This window comes from Anser cygnoides, chromosome 5 (assembly GCF_040182565.1).
Source record: "Anser cygnoides isolate HZ-2024a breed goose chromosome 5, Taihu_goose_T2T_genome, whole genome shotgun sequence".
In the NCBI taxonomy this organism is placed as follows: Eukaryota; Metazoa; Chordata; class Aves; order Anseriformes; family Anatidae; genus Anser; species Anser cygnoides.
In genome coordinates, this window is record NC_089877.1 from 25706167 (window position 1) to 25730357 (window position 24191).

At 35.6% G+C, this 24191-nt stretch overlaps 1 long non-coding RNA gene across 2 annotated transcripts; it reads right to left on the bottom strand.

The window, feature by feature from the left end:
- Positions 1-568: 568 nt before the first annotated feature.
- On the bottom strand, positions 569-24191 carry LOC125182199 (uncharacterized). 2 transcript variants are annotated; one of them, XR_007161415.2, is made up of 5 exons: positions 24083-24191; positions 21811-22019; positions 7027-7116; positions 4657-4884; positions 569-1012 (listed from the first exon to the last, which is right to left on the bottom strand). It is a non-coding gene; the product is annotated as an uncharacterized lncRNA (long non-coding RNA). The 2 variants fall into 2 exon arrangements; XR_010831841.1 differs by lacking the exon at positions 24083-24191 and adding an exon at positions 23391-23498.

A 24191-nucleotide genomic window follows, 5' to 3' on the forward strand; every position in this document is an offset into this window, starting at 1 on the left:
ACCACCTTACTCTCAAAAAAACTCCATTTAATGGAATAGACAGTAAATACATGCAGTACAAGAAACAAGCCACATAGAAAGAAGAGGGGAGTGTCACATTTTTATTATGAATACAACGGAAAATAATTTGAGGAAATTACATTGTTCTTCTAGAAGTCTACAGCTTATAGCAATCTGTTCTAATGGACCAGAGGGATGAAGTTCTCCAAACATTATGCAAAATAATTAAGAAAATAATTGGAAGGGCAGAAAAGGGAGACTCTGCCTCCCACAGAATTTGTTGCTTCACGTAAGCAGACCACAGTGCCTCAACATTTGTTGAGCCCTCACACCAAACACAAATCCAATAAAACATTTGCTCTGCATTCTTTCAGAATAATTGCCAAATAAGAAATCCTGGATCAGATAACTTTTCTGCTGCTTAAAATCTGTGTAACTGTGACACTTTTTGCATTAACATGTATCTAGTATACTAAATGTGACTCATTTTAATGCTATATCGATATGCCTGACCTCATAATAAATATTATGGTCCCTGGTCTTTAAATTTTGAACAGTGGTGCTTGGGTCAATGGCACATTAATAGGAGTCAACTACTTTCATGAATTGTTAATTAATTACTTTTGCTGTTTTGCACATTATACTGATCATCAAAGAAATAACAATAGTTTTGGTTTGGTTTGGTTTGCTTTTCATAACATGTATTTGCTAACACAGATCAAAGATATAAATGTGTTTTGTTTGAAATGCATGGATGCTGGGAAGAGATTTCTTAAAAATTACTTAACTTTTGGATTATCATACTGTTTTGATTTGAATTATTTCCCCCCAAATATATTTTGACTAAGTTACAATGCCAAAAATGTTGTGTAGTATGGTGAGACAGCTGTAGAGTTGACACCAAAATAATTGAGTTGAATCTCTTGCACTTCCAGACTTTTCAATGTGAGCGAAGTTCTCTACAACAGCTAGTCATCTGTGCATATGTCCAGTATCTCCAAAACTTGCATTACTGAAAAAATAAAATCATATTTACTTGCATCATATGAAGAGAAAAACAAAATCAGACTGTGCTCATGCATCAACAATTCTCTACTTGACTGTGCCATATCTAGAGTAGTATAATTCCCTGGGTAGAGTGAAGTTCCACTGGACTAAAACGCTACAGAATGAAGACAGAACTAGTAATCTAATTGCATTTCTAAATGAAAAGGTTATCATGGAATATTATGATAAATACTCAGGACTTCTTAATTAAGTCTTCTTAAAGAATCAAAATTAAGAATGTGTTGAAGGGAGTTGGGAAGCATCAAAAGTAAGGTCAGCCAGGTGATGTTAAATATACAGTGGTATATTTCCATTTACTTCATCCTACTGTCCTAATACTCTTTTTTCCCTTACTAAAATTCACAGTAGAAGATACCATATACCTTAAGCAGTTTATATTTTTCCAAATTGCTACAAGTAAACTGATTTTAATGCCAACATTACCCTTTTCATCAGTATGGATATACTGCTAATGATTTTTTCTTCACATGTAGAATTATTAATATGTTTAAACCAAAGTCACTTACTTTTTTGCACTATTTACTCATGTTTCAGAAGACAAGGCAATTAGTTAGTGACAAATCAGCTTCAGATTTAGGTGGCTTAACCGAATGCCTGAAAATTTTCATTGCCAGTATTTGTTGTTATATTTACCTTATAAATCATTGTATAAAAATTGTGTTGTTTTCACATTTCACTGGAATATACCTTTTTGTTTCATAGTAGTACCACAGTGCTTCTGGGAGCACTTAATGTTGCAACACTGCAAACAGACAACAGCATGGCTACACATCAGTGCCTAATATTTGCAAAATTAGTATTAAAAGTAGGATTACAATATTGTTTTTTATGCCACGATATAAACATAAGCATTTTATCATTATCAAACCACTTAAGAGGACTTAAGTTGTCCATGCAATTTGTATGTTAAATTCCTTCTTTTTATTATTTAACTTGCAATTTTAAAATAAATGAAGGTAAAATGAAATACCTTTAAATAAAAATTTAGAATCACGAGAAACATAGTTTATAGGATGTGCACAACAGGAAACTACTTGGCTCAGAACAGCCTCAGAACACCCTATGTCACCCTTCCTCAGACCTGTTTAAGCATGATCTTCCTGTGTTGGAAATTTGTAATTAAAAGATCCAGATACTGTTGAAGCAGGAATTCCTTCCTGTTTATCTGTTAAGACTGCAAAGTCTTAAGGGATTCTGAAGATTCTCCATTTTTTCATCATTCAATTTTGCTACACTACTAAGTTGATACTAAGGTAGCATCACAACATGATTAGGTGTGCATAAGCAACATATTTAACAGAATAACAACTTCCAGAGACATTACATGGGTAAGTTCAGCACAAAAGTTTTTGGCAGGGTTGTTAGTCAAAAAACTCAGGGGATAATATACAACTAAATATGGTTATTTTGGTGTTAAGGAATGGCTCCAGATCAATTACAGACCACGGTCACTTTTATAAGAAAAGTAACTGTGTCCTATGTAGAAAGCATAGCTTTTTATGGAAGCTATTTTGAAAACAATGCTAGGGTTAGGGACAGAAATACTCATCTAACAACACTCAAATTTGACTCATCCTTCTAATATTGTAAACTAATGGGATATTTCTGTTTCATCTTTCAGCAAAAACAGTTCACTTTGACAGACATTTCCAGCCAATTGTGTTTAAGGACATTTAAACTTACCCAAACGAGGGCATTTAAAAATTCTTGTGAAAATTAACTACAGTGGCCACCACTATTTTGTGAGAATTTATTACTCTACTAAAATATAACAAGCATTTTATGGTTGTTGAGTTACGCTTCTACTCAATCAGGTTATATACACTCAATGATTTTTAGAATAAATATATAGATAAAGAGAATGAAGAATGGAAATGTATATTCTAACTATAAGTACTATAAGGTTTTTCAGAAACAAATACAGATATATCTTCCTGTATCCTCATATCCTTTAAGCCAGGAAACAAGACACAACAGGGAGAGTAAAGAAAAAATCTATTCCACTAGCAACACACTATCCAATCACAGCACATCTGCCTTTCTTCTGTGATGACAAGGATGCACAGATGTTTTTTAATATCCATAAACCAATATGCTAACTATAAAAACAAAGGAACACATACAATATACTGCCAGTAATTCTATTAATCTAAGATAAAAAACAAAGATGAAAACAGAATGAATCAGTTTCTTCAAACAAACTTCTTTCTACTTATAAATCAGAGTACTAAAGAGAAATAAATACATATGTATCCTAGTGATCTAACACCCATCCCAAGCTAGCCCCATCTTGTGTCACTGCCTAAGTCATGCAAATTACACCAGAACTGCCAGTTGACTAAGATTAATGACACTGCGCCAGCTTCTTTGTTTCTCTCTGCGGCCGTTTAGTGTGAAATACTATCCAAAAACATTATCTATCCTCTATTAATCCCACAAATTTGTTCACACCATGCACATTGTTTAGGGCAATTTACAACAGGAACATACTGAGCACAATTGCATTTAATTACTTGGGTTCTAATTACATTCATTAAAGGCTAATAAAATAAATGAAACAGCTTTAAAAGCTTCTGCAAAACACATGGGTCTTGTCTCCCTCATGAAGCATACTGTAGAGGTTTGATGTGAAACATAGATTTCAACATATATGTCTGTCTATTATGTATCTGTAATATACACAAAGACATCGAATGCATAGATATGCATTTATTTATTTATATTTATATATGAACCATATGCATGCCAATTCTGAATGATCCTAAATACTGCTGATATTTACTTATATTACTAGTCATGAAGATGCCAGGCACCCCAAACTACTTTTTAATGTGGTATGTTGAGAGGGAGGAATATCAGTTTTAAAATTCCAACCCAGTTCTTTTAACTGTTTCCACCTGCACTACAGAGTTATTCCCTCTTTCTCTCTCATCTTATATCTGCATTATAAAAGATATAAACTGACATCAGAAAGGAGAGAAGGACAGCAAGAAAGAGAAGAAGAAAGAACAGGGAAAACCACATTGCTTTATTTGGTATATATTCTTTAAAAATGTTTTGTTAAGGCTCATTTCTGACATTCATCTGAGGATCTGATTTTTTTCTTAGTAGCTATTTACATTAAAAAACACATTCTGAAGCACACTAGGCAGTCTAAGTAAATCCCCCATGGTGGTTAAAAATGCAGCTTGTTAATAACACAATTTCCTAATTCTTACGTTTCTATGCTATTTCCATTGTGCTTACAAAGCAGTTTATGGCAAAAGACAGAATCTGGAACATGCTGCTGACAACCGTGCCAGACAGAATTCAGTGCTGGAGACTTGAAAAAAAAGTGCTTATGGTGAGATCCTCTTGTTATATCTATTCATTGTTCTTGGGTTTATAAGAAGATGACCTTAGTCATCAAGGAGAGAAACAAACATCTAGTTAATTATCCTATGAACCTCTTATACTGCGTACATGTGTGGTCTTAGATGAAGATCCAATTTGGCACACTTGGAAATTTAAAACTCTTAATTATTCTGCATCACAAATATAACAGCAATGAAACATGTCTGCCAACAGTTAAAAAGTATATAAACTTACACTTAATTTTGTTTTATGAAGAAATAAGAAAAAAATCAGCTTTGAGGATTAGCTTCCAAGGACTGCAGAGTTTATGGTTCTCTACAACATATGTGAGCACATCACTGGTAATCCCGGATAAGCAAGTTAATTTGTAGAATTTTAATACATGTTTTTAAGCTCCATGAGACACTCAAAGATTTGGTGCAGATTCTATGAAGTAAATCACATCCATCCAACGTATCTTCCCTGTGAAGATGAGATTTAATAATCATTCTCTGGCTAGAAATGTGTTTATTTAAACATATTTTAACAAGTTCACTTTTTTTAGTCCATTACTGACATATTAATTATATTCTATGTTAAAATAAAATATAAAACTTTTTTTTTCTCCTTGGAATATGTTTTACAAGAGGTGCGCTGTGCTCGTGCAGCACTTCAGGCAGTTTAACTGAGAGCAATAAAATAACCATGGCTATGTGTACCATTTCACAAAGTTCACCTTAAAATTATACAACTTTGCCACCTATATGTCTCAAACTGTTTCTTATTATGAGCACACAACCAATTTCTTTTGCAAACTCTTAAAAGAACAGACATTTAAACAACAACAAAAAATCATACGAATCCCTCATTCAGATATATAAACCTCTCATTCGTGAATCAACATTTGCTTTGGAGAAGGGAGGAGGGGCACCCATCCTGCACAACAAAGCAGCAGCTCAATACAGCTGCCATCTGGCTTCCTCCTGCAGTTCACTTCCCATAGCAAACAAGATCCATAGTTTAAGGAGTGTTGGGGAAGGGAGAAGGGCTGTAGTTTTAACCTTACAGCTTTATGATGGGGCATTTTTCCACTCTATAAAAACCCCTCTTAATATAGGAGAATGGAAAGCTCAGGAAATTGTTAGTAGGATAGAAAGCCTTTCACTTCTGTGTTTCTGGTTCAGATCCACATCAACTCAGTGGTAACCAAATATAACTACCACCTAAAGGACTTTTTAATGAAATGAGTTAGCTGATCTCAGTACAATACCTAGTGAGCAAGCATCCATATCACTAAAAGCAACACCAAATACAATAAACTCTTTCCTCCTCACTGTGCAGAAATTGCTTCTCACCAGTAGCAGCTGAGAATGCTTCAAACATTAAAGCATAAACCAAACTATTTTAACGACAAGAGAAGAATGAGTGCTAAAAGCATGATGCAGTCAGTTAGGGGTCTACCGTGTGGTATGCAGTTTCTGCTTGAGTTCATAAATGCAGAAATTTGTCAATTTTCAGGTTATGTTCTACTCCCTACTGTCCGTAGCTTTTCTTGTGTAGAGATGACGAAAACTGGAGTAGAAAAGAGCCTAACAGTTTAGTTTTACGTTTATACTGGAGCAGCTGAAGACTCAAACTGATGGACATGCATTCTCTGTTTTTTCTCCATGTTATGCGATGGTGTGCATTCACCATTTTGCCATGTCTCAAAACATTAACAGACCCGAAGATTCAGACCATGTACCCTGATGGTTCTATCACACAAAAAAGAACAGAACATAAATATATGCTAAAGCAATGACACAATCGCTATTTTAAGCAGTAACATAAAACCTAGTAGTTTACTTGTTGCAAGCAGTAAGGAACCGAGTCCTTTCGCTTTAAATTATTATTAATATCAATGGTAGCCCTAAAAGCTTTCATTGAAATCAGTGGAGTTTTTCCATTTCTCCAGTGGGATGTGACTTTATCCACATTAATGATGAGGTATTCAATGTAACAGACAGAGAGTTCACAGCATGATGAAGTGAAAGAATTTCTTTCCATATCTAAAAAGCAGCATTAGTTTATAGTCAAAGGAAAATAAACTTAAAAATCAAACATCCATGTTGCTGGAAAGGTCAAATGCTGTTCTAACTAAATGGATAATATTCATTAAGACTGATCAGTGAAAAACACCAACAAAATGAATAAATACAACAAAAGAGCTAATGACCTCAATCCCTAGCAGCCCCTTGACCCTTATTACTACAGCTGCTGGTGTAGGAAAGGATTAAAGGGGTCTAGAAATCATTGGGTTAACATACAAGGGCTCAGAAATTTGACCTTGGTTACTTACAACATATATCCCCTACTAAAAATGAGTATACGAGGAGAATTAAAAACAGAGCTAGCAAAGGTCAGCTTGAGTGCAGATAAACTAAGAAAAAGGAGGCTTGAAAGGCAGAAAGGTTTTATTTCTCCCACAGTACTTTGTTGTAACCAAGATGGTCTAAGGACAGAGGCAGGATTAGGGCAGCTAACATTGTTGAACATATTAGTTAAACTTTTGGGCTCACAAACCCTTCTTTGTGTCTTTAAGAGAAGCAGCAGCTTTCAGAGCTAAATAAATGAACAACTACTCACCCCTAGGTATGTACCACCAGGTCCATATGTCATAAGACGTATGAGTAACATCTTCATCACCGTGAACAGAAAACTGGACTTCCTCACTAACTGCAATCACAAATTCAATAATTATGACTCTTTTGTCAAAGTGCCTCTGAAAGAGTCATATACTAAGACCCATTCCTAGATATTAAGGTCAACGTCAAAGATGGTAATCTATAAACTAAAATGCATACAAACCCAAAGATTAACAAATTTAACTCCATAAATCTGCAACTATCTGAAACACACCTGCACACAAATCAAGCATCCTCAGATGCCATCCCATTCACTCTGAAGAAGAATCTTGTGATACCTGTTTCATCCATCCAAAGAAGACTTTTAGTCAACAAACATACTTCTATAAAAATATTGCTCTCTTTTTTTGAAAGGGATATACCTGAACATCACATAAGGACTCACAGCTGTCAGATAACCTTGTGCTCAGGACTTAAACAGAAAATCATTAAAAAATTATAAGCACTTCTGGAAGAAGATGCCACTTGAAGATGTGTTCCAAGAACCACCTTAGCCTTTGAACAGTCTGTAACCTCAGAAAAGTCACCATCAGAAACATCCTAAGGATGGTCCAAACACATTGAATGAAGACCATATCTGAGCAAGAAACGTAAAATCTGACAACACCTCTCTATTATTGCTGTAATAAATAATCTCTCAACCGAACCACCACGATCTTTCAGTTCTACAACTGTACTTTCAGGAATGTAATACATTTTATCCCATTTTATGTAAAACTAAGCAAAAACTACATCCCAGAGTGAACTGACATAGCCCATAAAGAAAAAAAAGTGCTCATCTGCCAAAAGTGAAACAGCAATGACCATATTACTGATCTCTCAGTCTTCCCCAATTGCTCAGACACTATGTCCTTATGCCCAAGTAAAACCTACAAATGTTATTGAAGTTTTGGTAATCAAAACTTGCAACTCTACTGAATACCAAAAATCATGGATGCAAGAGAGAGTGGTTTTATAGCACATTTTAATCTCCCTTCTTTCCCTCCCAAACTTACCTCTCCGTGCCATAGACATAGTCTTTTTTCCCTAGAGGAAGTATTTCTGTCTTTCTCTCCTGTTCCCTTACCGCCTATCATCCTGTCCCTTCCACAAGTGCTAACTGATTTTCTTTTAAAGATGTTTGAATTGGTGTATGTCCGCTATCTCTGAGCAACTGTTCTCAACGTTTATTTTGCTGCTATTTCACACATGGAAGAGTGACTTGTGTGCCTGCAAGCCTAACTTCTCTAAATATGCCAAATGATCTAATAAAAGACATTACTTCTATTTACAAACCTCCTCCGGAATTTCTTTAAAGTCAAGTCTGTTGACAAACAAACTAAAAATGTGAGACAATTACAAGACAAATTACGGTGTAATAAAACTTTGGGTTCATTCTACATATAGTACTATGAAACTCAAGCAGCAGTTTTCTATATTTTAAAAGTTGGTTTGAGCTAAAAATTGTAGAAATTGTTTTAAAATGGTATTCCTGTAGCTCTGAATCCGAATAATTAACAAAATTTAATTTCCTTTTCACTTGTAGGGGGAAAAAAAAAAAAGAGAGAGAGAGAAAAAGAAAAGGTTGTTAAGGTTGTTTTTGCCAAACATATAACAACTGACCATGAATGAAGGAAAAATGACTCTAGGGAGTTTTTCAGAATTCATGCACAACAGAGAACTGGATCGGGACAAGCATGGGAAGACAACTTGAGATGTATTTTCTACTTTTTTCGTTTTAAGTTTCCTGTACAATGCAAGCCAAATAGCGGGAAAGAAGTAAATTTTGATCCATCAGTGGACATAGGCACTTAAAATAAAATGAGAAAGGCATTAGAACAGCTAGACCTCCACACGTCAGGAACTGGATTTCATCAAGGGCCAGTGAGCAGCCTTCAAGTAGCAACCTGTGCTTAACCTAGATATATATTTAGGTTGTACATAACTGTTCTTGGTACTTACGAAAGGAGAGAGACAAAGGCTGAAATAAAAGAAAACACATCAAACAATTAAGAAACTTAGGTACACCCTGCTAACTCAGAGTTGCAGGAGTCTAGTCCCACTCTAGTAGCTTAGGTAATCACACCATATAAAACCTGACATAATTTTATGAAACTTTCTATGGAAAACTATTTGCTCCTTTGTCTCTGGAGCAACTATTCATAAGACAGCTTAATATTTCATTCACTTCATGGGCAGAAACGTAATTTTTCAGTTTACATTTAATAATGTCCCAACTTACGATCATTGGTTCTTTCAGTAACTGCCATTTGCTTTAAGCAGGTCATTTCCCACTTTGTGGTTTATTGCCCATCAATGTTTTCGTAGGTAACTGTTGTACCACCTCCCAGTCTTTGATTTACTACACTAAGCAGGCTAAGCTCTTAAGTTTAGGGGCTAAACTTAGGTTTAGCTTTGTGGCTCTGCCTTACTCTGTTCAGCTGCCCCCATCTCAGCTGAACTCATCTTTACTGACAGCAGCTAACCAGAAATGCACTGCAGTATTCCAGATGTTCAGACATACCAGCCTCGCATACGATGGAATCAATACTTATCTTCTTTACTAAAAATACATCAGACCCACATGAACCTCCAGCTTTTTATGTTTACAGTCAAGAAAGTGTAATTTACAGCTGAAATTCTTGTTATTTTCACCTCGTATTACGGAATTTCAGCCCATTTGTATTACTACATGCTTCAAGGTCACCCAGCAGTAAGATATTTTTGCATAAAAGCCTACAAACATCAAACATGAACATCTACCAGTTTGTGCCAGTGCCATTAATGAAAATATTAAATAAAATAACCCCCAAAACACTCATTGAAGAATATTATTCCTGCATCTGTTATTTTACTTTTCACTAATATCTATCTCCTCACACATGTTTTAATCTTAATTTATAAATGCCTTCATTATATTACAAATTTTCAGAACAACATTATATCTTACAAATTTAGTGACAATACACTGAAAAAAATGTCAGCCATCACATACGTGGAACCGGATTCTGACATTAGCAGCAACATTTGTTCTCCATTCTGTATCTGGGAAGTTAATCTCCCATGGTTACACAAGTCCTAGTAGGGTTTCTGTCTCTAATGATATTTCACGAATCTGAATGTATCTAATATACCCAAATATATACTAGACCCCTGGGTACTCTTCCAGTAGGATCTGTTTAACAGTTCTTCCAGAAGTGAAGCAGCATTTGCAACTATTTTTAACAGACAAAGGTAGGTATATTCTGCTTTTTTTAAGGCATAGCATCATGATAATACAATGCTTTTCAAGAAAAAAGCAAGACGTACATCTTGTCTTTAGACAATAAAAAGTAGGTGTCCCTCTGAACTGCAATACATTTGCAGGAAAACAAATGCACATGTTGCCTAAGTATTAATATGTACTAACGCATGATCCATTGCAAAGGACAGAAAAACACACACAATACACTTCTGAGTTGCCTGCAAGTAAGGTAAAGAGCAATACACTTTGTCTTCTCCCACAAAGAAAAATGGAGACGAATTTTCAATAGCCAGTTAATTAATTTTTCCAATTCCAGTAAGAATCTAACTTGGTAAAAGGCCTAAAAGACTTATTTGCAAAGATATTTTAAAATAATAAATAATAGCAAAAGTAGGAATAAGATACTACAGTGCTGTGTCAGTAACACAATGTAAACTAAAACGCAGATAACTTTAAGGCTTAAAAATTAATAATAAGTATTAAGTCTAAAGCCCTATCAGGTAGCTTTTGGATCATGGGCTTTTTTACCAAATGCCGTGGATTTTTTGGACCAATTCCCATAGGCTACATAATTTAAATAAAGCCACAGCCTCCGCACTTAATCATATAGAACAATGGCACATAGGTCTCATTTTTTCAGCTCATATTAATTCCACACTGAAGTCACAAAAATGAAGAGCTAACTAGCTGTTACGGGATGAATAGGTACTGAAATATACTAAAATGCACTATTAACCATTTTACCAAATTAAACCAAAAGGCTTTAAGGAAAGAAACAAATACAAAAGCATTTCTTCCACTGCGTATTTTTGTTTTTACTAACATGGCTGAAAAGTGCGGCAATAGGTTAAAATATATTTTTTTTTTCTCCCCATCTCTCCTTTCCCAGTACAGATGGAAAGTTCTTTTCCATTTCCAAGCTGTCTCACTATTTAACCATTTTGTAGCTTTGTATCATTTTCAAACAAGTTGAACATTTAACCCTTTGGATCTTATGTGGCACTAAAATGTAGTTAAGAATGCTTTTCAAAATCAACACAATAACAAACCATCTCTAAAAGACAGCTGCATCTACACCCCAAAATTGTTCTAGAATAACCCTCCACACAAGTGACTTGTAAATCTTTTATTAAATGGAGCATAATATGCTGCTTGTCCTTAATGGGCTAGAAAATACATTAGTAGTAAACAAATTTCCCAGTGCTGAATTTACAAAATACAGCATTATTGTACTTCATAATAGTGAATACTGTTTTATAAGCAGCACAGAAATACATTACTTTTAAGATGGTTTACAGATACCTCTGTCTGTTAAGATATTGCTTGGCTGCAAACCCATTAATCTAAACCAGACCGTAGTATACCTGTGATGTCCTACAAGCACTAATTGATAAGAGTTCTCAATTATAAACTTCACTTCATTCTTATGAATGCAGTAAATGAAGACGTGGAAGTGGATGAGATCTTGTTTTGGATAAGACTCTAGTCCTTGTTAAAATGTTATTACTTCAGATCTGGTTATATATCATCATTGATATAACAATAACAGATGTCTTAGTTGCACATTCCTTTTCTGCCTGCCTTTCAGCTATGATTTTACAACTTGTAAAGGATTAGAAGAATTTGCTAAAGGATTTACAAGAGAATTCTGCAGTATTTTTTAGAAGACAAGTATAACATTGTTTTTACAAAATTGTCAACTAACATGACTTTCATTCAAAGGACTATATTCTGTTTTACTTTCCTATCTGTGAAATTATTGATTTGGGACTAAGTTTATCAGTAAAGATCACTATGTTTGATAACAGGAACAGATAAGTGGTAGTGGTAACCAGAAAGAAACTTCAGAAACTTAGGAAAGTACCTAAAAAAGCTTTTACTTGAAAATAAATGCACATATGCTACAACATTATATTCTCCCGAGGTTTTTAAGAATCACGTTTTGATTAGTGATTCTATAAATACTTTAAATTAGTAGGGATTGATTTGAAGCAGTTTCCTTTTCATTGTTCTGTCCCTCACTTCAATAAACAGGAAGATTATAATTACTACTTAAAACTTCCTTAACCAATGTTCTTTTCTGTGGCATTTCACTGTCAAGAACAATGACTGGAATGGGATTAAACAACGAACCAAAAACATGCAAAGATTTTGGATTCACTTTTTTTTTGTTGTTGCTAAAAAATGTTTCTTTTTCCAGTGTACTAGTGTTTTTCCCCTCCATAATTTTGTTCAGTTTTGAAAGAAAATTTATTTTAGACCAACCGTTATAGTTTCACCACTGTCTGTGGAAATTCAGGGGGGTGGGGGGTATCAATTTTACATTTGTTTGTTTGTTTGTTTTTTCATAAAACCTTATACTAACCTAAGTTTGGTTGTGGAGTTTAATGTTAGGACTCAGAGAAGGGTTAACTCTCTAAATGTATTCACTGAAAAGCCTTGTGGCATGTAAAAAACACACCATACACATTCATAAATTAACAGAATGAATATTCCAATTAGTCATCATCCTGAATTGTTGCTAGAACTAGGGAACAGTTCTCCAGTTCCCCAAGTAGAAAGCCTGAAGTAGCCAAACAAAATGCTGAAGTTCTAGCTTTTAAAATTTATCACAAAGTTTTACAAATATTCATTCCAAGAATTTTAACCTTTGCCACAGATATTTACTATTATAATCAGTGAGAAATTGGGTCTTGTGAGGACTGCATAATCAAATCCTTAATCTGTTTAGATTTTCAGTTGCAGTTTACAACATCAAATTTCAGCCAAAAGGCTTTGCGATATTGTTCTCTGATTATTTTTGACCAAAGCTATGTAAACTCCTTTCACATAACTCATGACAGTTATGTCTACACAGACTGGTATAGTAATCATCTTATCCATGTTCTGAGGTGGTCAGAGGAAGCCACATATCCAAGCTTGCCAGATGCTCTGCCACAGTGGATAAGATCTGCACAGCAGAAGACTGATTAACAAACTACCACAGTAACACAAAAGTACAGAGTGCAAATACACCATCACACTCACAGTTATATCCATTCTAATAATTAACATATGACGACTGACTATGCAATGTGGCAGAACTGGTCTATAAGCTGTCCAGTATAACTAAAGTCCATTTCAGCTCATCATACAGAAGTGTCACTAAAATTGTATTTTTTTCTGAAAATGACTTAGATTAAAAAAAAATCTTACTGATGCAAATTATGAATTTTATTTGGATATACTAAATAAAAGATGCATAAGAAATTAATCACTTCTTATCTTCTAGAAATTAGGCCTAAGTGGTGTAGTAAATATAAATACTGAAAGAAAAATATAATGCTTTAAAAGAGCTTAAAAATAAGGGTTGTGTTTTTGCTAAGGACAAAGAGCTAGATGTAAAATACTGTCCTGTTAGGTGTAAAGACTTGCTAATTCTAAGTGGGTTTAAACAAAACAAATTTCACTGACTTTTCCTAAAACCATCTCTCTTTCATCATACAAATTCCACAGAATCACAAAACCATTTGGATTGGAAGGACCCTCATCTAGGCTAACCCTTTATGCATATGCCGGAACATCTAAAGACAGCTCTCCAGGACTGTGCCTGGTCAGCTTTTGAATAACCCCACAGATGGTGACTCCACAACCTCCTCTGGGAAACCTCTTCCAGTGCTTGACCACCCTCACAGTAAAAAAGTGATTTCTTGTGTTCAGATGGAATTTCATGTGTTTTAATTTGTGCCCATTGCCTGCTGTCTTGTTAGTGGGCACTACTGAGAAGCGTATGGCTCCCTCTTCTACATTCTCTCCCATCAGGTATTTCTACCCATTGACACAATTTCCGCTTAGCTTCCTCTTCTCCAGGCTGAACACTCCCAGCTCTCTCAGCCGCTCATATGAAAGACGCTCCAGTCCTTTAATCATCTTTTGGGCCTGCACTGGACTAGCTCCAATACATCTGAATCTCTCCTGTAGTGCGGAGCCCAGAACTGGACACAGGGCTTGATGTGCAGCCTCACCAGCACTGAATACAGAGGAAAAATCACTTCCCTCAGTCTGATGGCAATGCTCCTCTCCCTGAAGTTACTGTTGGCCATTTCTGCCATGAGGGTGCACTGCTGGCCCATAGTCAGTTTCTTGTACAGCAGGACCCCAAAATCCTTCTCAGCAAAACTGCTTGCAGGACAGGAGGATCCTAGCAGGCACTGGTGTCTGACGTTATTCCTCCCAAGAGGTACAACTCCATTCCTCCTTGTTGAACTCCATGAGATTCAATTAATTTAAATTACATTTACAAATTCAGGGATGATCATCTGGACAACTAGATTCCAACCTCTACAAAGGCCCAAGAAAATCCATATCTATTTTAAGTAAGCCAATTTGCTTCCTTTTGGATTAACTTTAAAATGATATGATAGCTTAAACATTCTTTCTTACCACACGAATTAGTGCAACAGTTGTCTAAGAGACTCCTAAGCACAAGTAAATATCCATAGTAAAATTCACCATGGTTTGTTTTGAATGCTTAATGTCCATGGATCAACTCCTTTTAGGCACTGTTGGTACTGTTTACTAAGTGGAAACATCAAGGCAAGCAGAAACAAGGAAAGACAAGAGACCAGGGATGTTTTGACAATTAAAACTCCTCCATCTCCTGTGATCCAGCCACCAGATTAAAACAAGTGGGGCATTATCATCACTATATTTAAGTAAGATATCCTTACCAAACAGGGCTGGAAAAATGGAATAGATCACAGTACCACTTCTGCCCGCTCAACTGCCTCTTCTAGCCTCACAGACACCAGATGTTGCCTGGAATAGATGTCTTGGATTCTTTCTGATACCCTTCTTCTGACAGGCTTCATTTTTCATTTTATAATCCTTCTCCTGTTTCATTAACTTCCTCCTTTTGCCAAAGAGCACATGGTAGTTACAAAGGATAATACTGCAAGCAGCAACACTGACTTTAAATTGATAAACCCAGCACACAACCTACCAAAATCAAGCTATAATAAAAATAAGTAAAAAAAAAAAATCAAGCTACACAAGTTCAAATCAGGCTACTACCAGTAAACAGTGGAAGTAATTAACCATAAAGAACTTAGCAAGATTATTTTATTTCTGTGTGATATTAAATCAGGAGTTAAAGATTATTCCGGTTACTGTTTTGAAAAGATGTTCTCTAATTCAGTCAGAGGTGCTGAATTATGAGCCATAATTAATGAAAGCCCTACCATATATGTTATGAAGGAGACCCCACTAAATGGCCATAGTGACTTTCCTTCTGGCTTCAGATCAGAAAGAACATATAAACGTATTAGCAAGTTAAGTTATATTTTAAACTCATTTTGAACACAACTGCTTACACAGAAAGCAAGAGTTAGACTTCGTAGATCTAACACAAATACTATCAAATACAATGTTTACAATTACAATACTAAATATGGAAACAGTAAACTCATTTTCTAAACTATCTTTTCTTAAATGGCATCATATACCAAACTACTTTATTGCTTTGAGCATCAACCTGCCAGGAAAGACACTAGGTATACCAAAGCCATGCAACATGGCAGTAGTCTACATTTTAACTTACCCTTAGGGACTACTTAACCTCGTTTTACTTTTTCCATGCCAGATAAACGGTAGGGATAACCAAGTGATGATATTTATGTCATAACTATGTAAAGGTCAGCAAAGTTTAAATATGTTGGGTTCTAGTCATAAATATTTGACTAATAGGAGTGTATTTTTCATCTTTAAACCCTGAGATTGGCACTTGGGTCGGCAGCAAATTATTCTGAATGAACATGTAAAATACACAGCTCCCTGCACTGGCACCTGAGTTGAATTTCTCTAGATAATTTTACTTAATACCAATGCCAAATATCAAGTAATAGTAATAATTATGTTACCATTCTTTACATTATAAAGGTAATCAACTATGTCAATATAAGTTTACTATGTGATAGATAGTGAACATCCTTACATCACTTTGACTTCAATTAAATAATTCCGGATTCACGCTAAGGTAAATAAAAACAGAATCTAGTCCTATACATCTCTTATTACTAACCAAATGGCAGTTTCACTTAGTTTATAGGACAGAAAGAGCAACTGTTTTATTACAGGGGAATAGGAGACCTACTTCAAAACCGTCCAAATTTAGGCAATCTACATTGCCACTTTGGATATCTTTGAAACAACTGATTTTAGTATTACTGTAGATACTTGCATGATGTAAGTACACTCAAACCTTTCCTCCCTGACCAAAAAAGAAAGCACTATCAATCCAGGAAGATGCTTTATTTATTTATTTATTTATTTTTAACTGAAATAAAAATTGACTTGATGTCCAAAGAACTCATTAATGACTACTGCTCTATGGAATTACATACTTTTCTATTTCATTCATTAGTGGCTCAACTAATCCATCTGTATCATCTTCTCCCTTGATTCTTGAACTGAACAACACTAGATCTGAACAAATAGCCATATGATTCCAGAGAGAATTGACATAATATAAATCATTAATATTTTTACTTACTTACTTAAAAGTAAGTTTGTGGGAGCTTAGACAACAATTTCTTACATGTATATGTTTTCCAGGCTGTTGGATTAGGTAGGTTTTTTTCCCCCCAATTGGTATGGCTTGAGTTAGATTTAAAAACAGGTCCCAGAGGAGGCTGATAAATGGATTAGAGTGGAACATAAATTCTGTATGTCACCTAGTCCCTTAAACCTTGATGTCAGTAACATGCGTAATCATTCCATTATTACAAATGTCAAATATGCTTTACATGCGTTAGAAAGAGTAGGTTTCAGAAGAAATGGAAGACTCACAAAACTGTAATGCTATTAAAAACTTCCATGCAAAAATATTTAAAATATTACAGTGTTCACCCATTGGTATTTCAGATTCTTATTCTCTTGTAATTTGCCCACTGAATCTCCTAGTATGAGAGACAGGCCTGAGTATCTATTGGCTACACATACTTTACTTCTCCTTAATGGTCGACTTCAATGAGCTAGCACAGCAACCTGACGAGTGTATAAAGACAGAAGAAAAACTTACAACATGATTTTTTTTTCAGTAAGTTGAGAAGTTATACCCATGAATCTTGCTTAGAAAATATGAGAATTTTCATTCTAATCAGCAAAACAAAGTGCCTCAGCTGAAGTAGTTTTTGCACTGGATTGTAAGAAAGATGTTGGAAAATATAGAGGAAAAAATGACAATCCTTTGAGAAAAGAATGACTTACAAAAAAGGGACTGAAAGAATTGAGCTTGCATGCAGTGTAAGACAAAAATGGAAGAAGCGGATCAGCATTATAATAACCTTGAAAAAAGTAAAAAACCACAGTGATTCTTCACTTTCCTCAAAGTACAGAGCAGAAAGTAAGTTGTTTAATTTGCAATACATGAGACGGGAAATAAACATTAGAAACAAGCTTTCAAACTTCAAGTGAGGTAAAATACTGGAACATGTTGCCAGTGGAGATGATGAAAACCTTATTATCAAAGTCTACAATAACAAATTAGAAATATTTCAGTATGAGACAGTGCAGTTATATCTGATACCATCAAATATCTGATCCGGCTGCCTACATGATCTCTTGAGGTTAGCTGCATTCTATGTTTCTATGATTCTGTGACAACAATCATTCAAGAATATTACAATCCTTTACAATGAAAATACTTGACATGTAATGAGAGGTAAGAATCCTTGGGCAATAAAGCATCAAGCATTTTGGAAGACAATCAGTGAATGAAACCTGAACGATTCAATACAAGTCCTTAAGTACAAGGTGACAACAGAAATTTCACCGCTAGGGGAAAAAAAAAAAAAAGGCACACAAAACCCTTAATCTACCTTTATGTCCCTCCCAAAGCTTATCTGATCTAAATAATTCAAAGTTCCTGAAAAACTGTCATATGCTGAGAATTCTAGACCACATATAATAAGATCCTAATTTTCAGGCTGGCTAATCATACACAGCCCCCATTAAAGTCAAATAGCTCATGTGGTGAGTCATAGCAAGCTATACAAACAAACCTTTGCTTTTTTCTTTTATTTCTTCTGTGTTGAAGCAAAAAGACATGGACAGAAAAAAAAAAAAGAACCAAACAACAGCATACAGCCCTACAAATCTACGTTTCTGGTGTTACTTGATAGATACAGAGTCAATGGGTCAGGGAGCTTAACACCAACCTGGTATCTCTCATAGTTCCTGCTTATGCAGAATTTGTTCCTCTTTCAGAAATTTGTTGGAAAGAAATAAAACGCAATCCTGGACCTACTTTTAGGCTTGTGTAGTATTTACCTTTCTATTTGATATACTTTTGGCTATAAGAAAAGAGAAGCAGACAGGCTACTTAGATGCACTGGCATACTATGTTTCTACCAAGTTAATAAAAACAACTTAGCAAACGCTGTCTCACAAGAATGCCTGGAAAACACATTGCAAAGTTACTCAATTTTGCTAATAAGCAGGCTAAAAAATAAATACTGAAAACTGAAAACAATCTAACACAAAGTGTATCTTTATGCCACCACAACAGCTATATTTTAATTGGTTAAATTTTGTTTTAATATATTTACACACTGCACCATTACTGTTATAATGTCAGACTGAAAAATGTGGAAGTTATAATGCTTATTTTGCTGTACAACCTTGATTCAGTCCTTCTGTTTATGTGCATTATAAAATAGTTCTTAATTTCCTTTTTTTTTCTTCCTTTGACTTATTTGCAAAGAAAACAAGCAGCACCTTTTTTCAGTACTTCTTTTTAACCTTTAAATTCAAAATTTGGCCTCACTTATTATTTATTGAATGCTGTCCATGCTGTATATACTAAGAATAGTCTTACTAATTTCAATATACATCTTGTAATGAAGCTTATTACCACAGCAGTTTATTGCATAAACACTAGCATGATGATACATATTGACAAATTTATTTCCAAAACACCTTTTCATCTGTCGTGTATTTTCATATAATTTTGTGTAGGGGTCTCTATAAATTTGTAATTCATTCATACATATGTAAGATGAAAGATTTAGGCCCAAACTCTCCATTGTTTTGGGCTCTCCTGTGTAACACACTTAGGACCTCAATTTCCTGAGTACTGTACTGAGTACACTGCATGTTCACAGTACAACTTCCATTAAATTCAGTCCCATTGAGAGAGCCTATCATTTTGTGCAAGAAGGCTTTTAAATGTAAATTTTTAGCAGAACATATGCAGGATAATCATATTGCATAATGGTTGGCACCTAATTTAGATATCTATTTTGTAAGGTTAACCCCCCAGGACTCTGCTACTGTCCATGCGGAGTAGCCCTGCTGCCTCTGGCTATGCACCTCTATTGTACATGTGCTATTCAGTGAGTTGGATCCACAAGTTGATGTAGATGAAGAATAATATTTTTAGTTTTGTTTGTTTACTTGTTCGTTTTTCTGGCATGGTAAGTTTTCAGCTGGATCTGCTGGTCTGCCTGACAGTTGTATGCACAAAATTATCAATAGCTATACAAGTGTGATAAAAGTGCACAGGTATGAGTCTGACGCTGACCACTACAGGCCAGGATGATCTCTTTAGGCAGCAGCTTATGGCACCTATGTAATTAAATTATATGTCTGGCAGAGAATAATGTGTATGCTGTGTAAAAAAAGGCCACATGGGAAGGAAATTCTACCAAATGACTTCTAAGCTTCCATTAAAAAAGTCCACAAATGAGGCAAGGAGAGAAGCCGTATTACCTGGGCAACAGTCAAACTATCTTAACACCTTTTCTTTCTGTAGTTCTTGCTTCATTCACCTAGTACATATTCCAAATTCTGCAACAAATGAGGCAAAGGTCCTACAGAAAACAATCTCATTTATCACACAGCTACAGTGTTTTCTTTGTACACGGAATGAAACTGAAATCCCTTCGGGAAAAAAAGCAGTATGCTGTAGTTGATGATATTTAAACACATATAGACAAAGAGGGCAAATTAACTTTAAGTAATTGAATTTGAAAGCGGAAAGACATTTTCACATTGGTTTCTCCAGCTGACTATTGAGAGTTTTAAAAGGCAGATCAAAACTGCAGAAATTTCATCATGTGGAACTACAGAGGAGTCAAGTGGCAGAATATAAACACTCAGAGCATGTTAACATCTCAGTTATAGAAATTGATTTTTAAATAACTCTCATTTTCAAAATTCTTTTACAGCTTCTTACAGAAAATACATAAACATGCAGCTTAGAACCATAAAAAACCGTCTGTTTCCAAGTCCATTAAAATTGACATACTTTCAATTGATCATAGATCAGGCAGGCCCCATGTATATAAAACAATGTTTGCAAAACGCTGTGCAAATGCAGACTTTTTTTTCCAAATTACTTCAATAAGCAAATAAATATTTTAAAGAGAGAAATATTGGGTATAATAGTAGTACAGGAAACTACATTAATTTGACTCAGTGACTTTGTGATTATGAGCAACGTGTCGGAAGACCCAGAAGGAGAACGATGCCCACCTGCCTTTTTGAATTGGTATCCTGCTATATGTATAACCATTCTGTTATTGTCGTGCTTTTCACACTACTGTGGTATCAAGCAAACCCACAAACATTTTTAGGGGAAAAACAGAAACATACCGTGACTTATCTTGTGAATTGGCAAAACAGTCAATGTTCAACAGTGATATACAGACCACCTGCTCCTTTTTTTTCCCTTTGTGTAACAAACTGAACATACCGTGGTTTGTTTCACAATACAATCACTTTCAGAAAGTACACTAAAACCTATGGATATAAATGAGATGATAAACTGAGGGTTCTCCTTGTTTATGAGGTAACAACTGTACCCTGTGGAGGTGTTTATTAGACCTGTTACAGATATAGTTGCTACCAAGTTAAGTGGAAGCATGCTCAAGTTTTTCTTGTAACGCAAAAATATAAAATAAGTGGAGCTACATGTCATAACAAAAGACACGCAAACTACATCAAAAGACTGAAAAATACATGCAAGAACATACACCAAACTGAACAAAGTGAGAATATTACAAGCATTAGAAAATTGTAATAACCTCTCCAATCAGTTTTAAGTAAGATTCTAGTTTTACCGCAGTTTCCAACACTAGCGTATAAAAGCAAACTGGAAAATACAAATGAATACTAGCCTTCTTTGCATCAATTTTGCTAGAGAAAGCAACATGGACCAGAGATTGTGCCTATGAAGAAATGGGGCGGGAAAGTAAAAAGACAGTTGGAAAGTCATAAAAATCAAATCAAAACTTGCACTTCAGGCATGAATTGATTACCCATAATATCACGCTATCATTATCTATCCTCAAAACACAGTGGTTTTAAGCTCTGTGGAGACTGATGAATAGTATTTGAACTCAGCTGTAAATCACACTATGCAATCATCTTCTCAAAGTAATGGGGTACACCTGCTAATCACAGTTAAAATTAATATAATAAAACACAACAAAACAATAAACAGACCAAGGCACCATTACTTACCCTTCTATGCCAACTGTAGCTGACTCTGTACAAGCAACAATAGGTATCACTGCAAGTCCTCTGCCAGGTGTTTCACTCCAGTTCCCTGTCTTTGTTTTTTTCCCTACAGTTTACAAGCCTTCTTCCTTTTTTTTCCCCATTTTTTTTTTCTTTAGATGGACTGGAACGCAAGACAAAAATTGGGAAGAACAGCTGCCAGGGACAGGCACCTAGGAAAAAATAAAAGAGCTAAGCAAGCACACAGCAATGCTTCCTAAGAATGCTCACCCAGCACCCAACCATTTGTACATGACTCTCCCTGAGCCAACAGTAAATCTAAAGCTTTCGTGCAGTATTCTTCCCTAATGTATTTCATCCAGTTGATTACTGGATTAATGCAACCTTCCATCATTCACAACATCTTACAATACAAATGCCCGCATATTAACTACATGTGGTCTAATCTTTTTGTGTACTAAAATTGCAATGGCTGTTTAACTGATGGAGAAAAATATGCAATCAACTGTAGGAACATCTCATTTTTTTCTCATTGGAATTTTGAGCATTTCATTGGAATAGTTCTGTACTAACTAATTTATGATAGAGTGACTTATGTTTTGCATGCAGAACTTCCCATCTATGTTTTAAATATCACTGTAAATGCTGCTTTGAGATGAAAAGCAGTGGTTCCTATATCTGAGGGCTACTATCTCCTTACGACAGCATGCTATTAGCTCATCTTGGTTTCAGTGAACCTTCATGCTAGAAGGTTATTTAGTTGTTTTTAAAATAATTTTGAAATCTACAAAACCTTGTTCTAGTACAAGAGCCTGTGAAGCATATCCAACACATATCTAATACACATATCAGACATTCATGGTTTACACTACAGTTCTTCTAACCTATTCCACATCTGCATTCCAGACTGAAGTGTCATTGGATTAAAAATAATAACCAAGAACATGTACTACTGAACAAGGGAGATGAACAGAGATAAACCTAGAAGTTATAGGTAGTAACATTACTGTTTTAAAAAACAATTTCACAACAAAGACAGTAGGATTTTTTTTGGGGGGGGGAGGGGGACCACTATTTATTTGTTTCTTTATTATAACTTCATGGGCCTTTAAAGTGGCTATCATATAGAAAGGAACATTCCCCTTTGTCCCAAATACACACACCTTATACTACCAAGGATACTACTTCACAGAGCTAAATAAGGTATTTTTACATTAAATAATATTCTCCCTTAAAAGAATTATATTCTGTCAATTTCACATATTATTTTTTGGTCTTTGAGTAAGGGATGGAATCTATAGTTTGGCTTACAAAACGGAATATCTATAAAATGGAATCTTATAATTTGGCACTGACTTTTCTTTTACTGTGGGGCAACTAACGAGCTTCAAGCATTTATATTTAGGCCATAGTTCCAGAAGCTCCCATGAAAACTCCTTATAGCGGCCTTCCAGTACCTAAAGGGAGCCTCCAGGCAAGCTGGGGAGGGACTCTGTCAGGGAGTGCAGTGATAGGACAAGGGCTAATGGCTTTAAACCAAAAGAGGGTAGATTTAGATTAGGCATTTGAAAGAAATTCTTTACTCAGAGGGTGGTGAGGCACTGGAACAGGTTGCCCAGAGCCGCTGTGGATGCCCCATCCCTGGAGGTGTTCAAGGCCAGGCTGGATGGGGCTTTGGGCAGCCTCGTCTGGTGGGAAGTGTCCTGCCCATGGCAGGGAGGTGGAGCTGGATGGTCCTTAATGGCCCTTCCAACCCAAACCATCCTGCAAGTCTGATTCTGTTTGAAATCTTAAAGTTGGACTCCAAGTCATATAGATTTAGCAATAATGTAGCCTGGATATGGCTCATGAATGTGATCCAATCGAAACTAAAGAGAATACTCATATTTGTTACTCTAATGCATAGTTAATTTACTTCGTAACATCCAGCTTACATATGTTGCTAACAAAAGGAGGTTATCTATTTATTTGGTATTATTTTTTAAAAGCAAGCACAGAAATTCAGGCTTGCAATGTGCCTACTGGTATTTAATGAGTCACCATCCCTGGAGGTGTTCAAGGAAAGGTTGGACCTGGTGCTTAGGGACATGGTTTAGTGGGGTGATATTGGTAGTAGGGTGATGGTTGGACCAGGTGATCTTGAAGGTCCCAGTCCCTGTTAGGACCTGCAGTTGTAGCGTCACCATGTCAACTTTTTTTTTTTTTTTTTTTTAACCAGAAGTAGGAGAAGCAGCGGTTTCCAAGCGACTTTTGCAAAGGGCCTTGAAATTTTTACTTGAGAACAGCAGGCCGCGGCCCAGCTTCCCCTGCGAGCCCAGCGCCCCCGGAAGCTCCGTGCCGGCACCGCGGGGCTGGGGCCGGGGCCGGGGCCGGGGCCGGGGCCG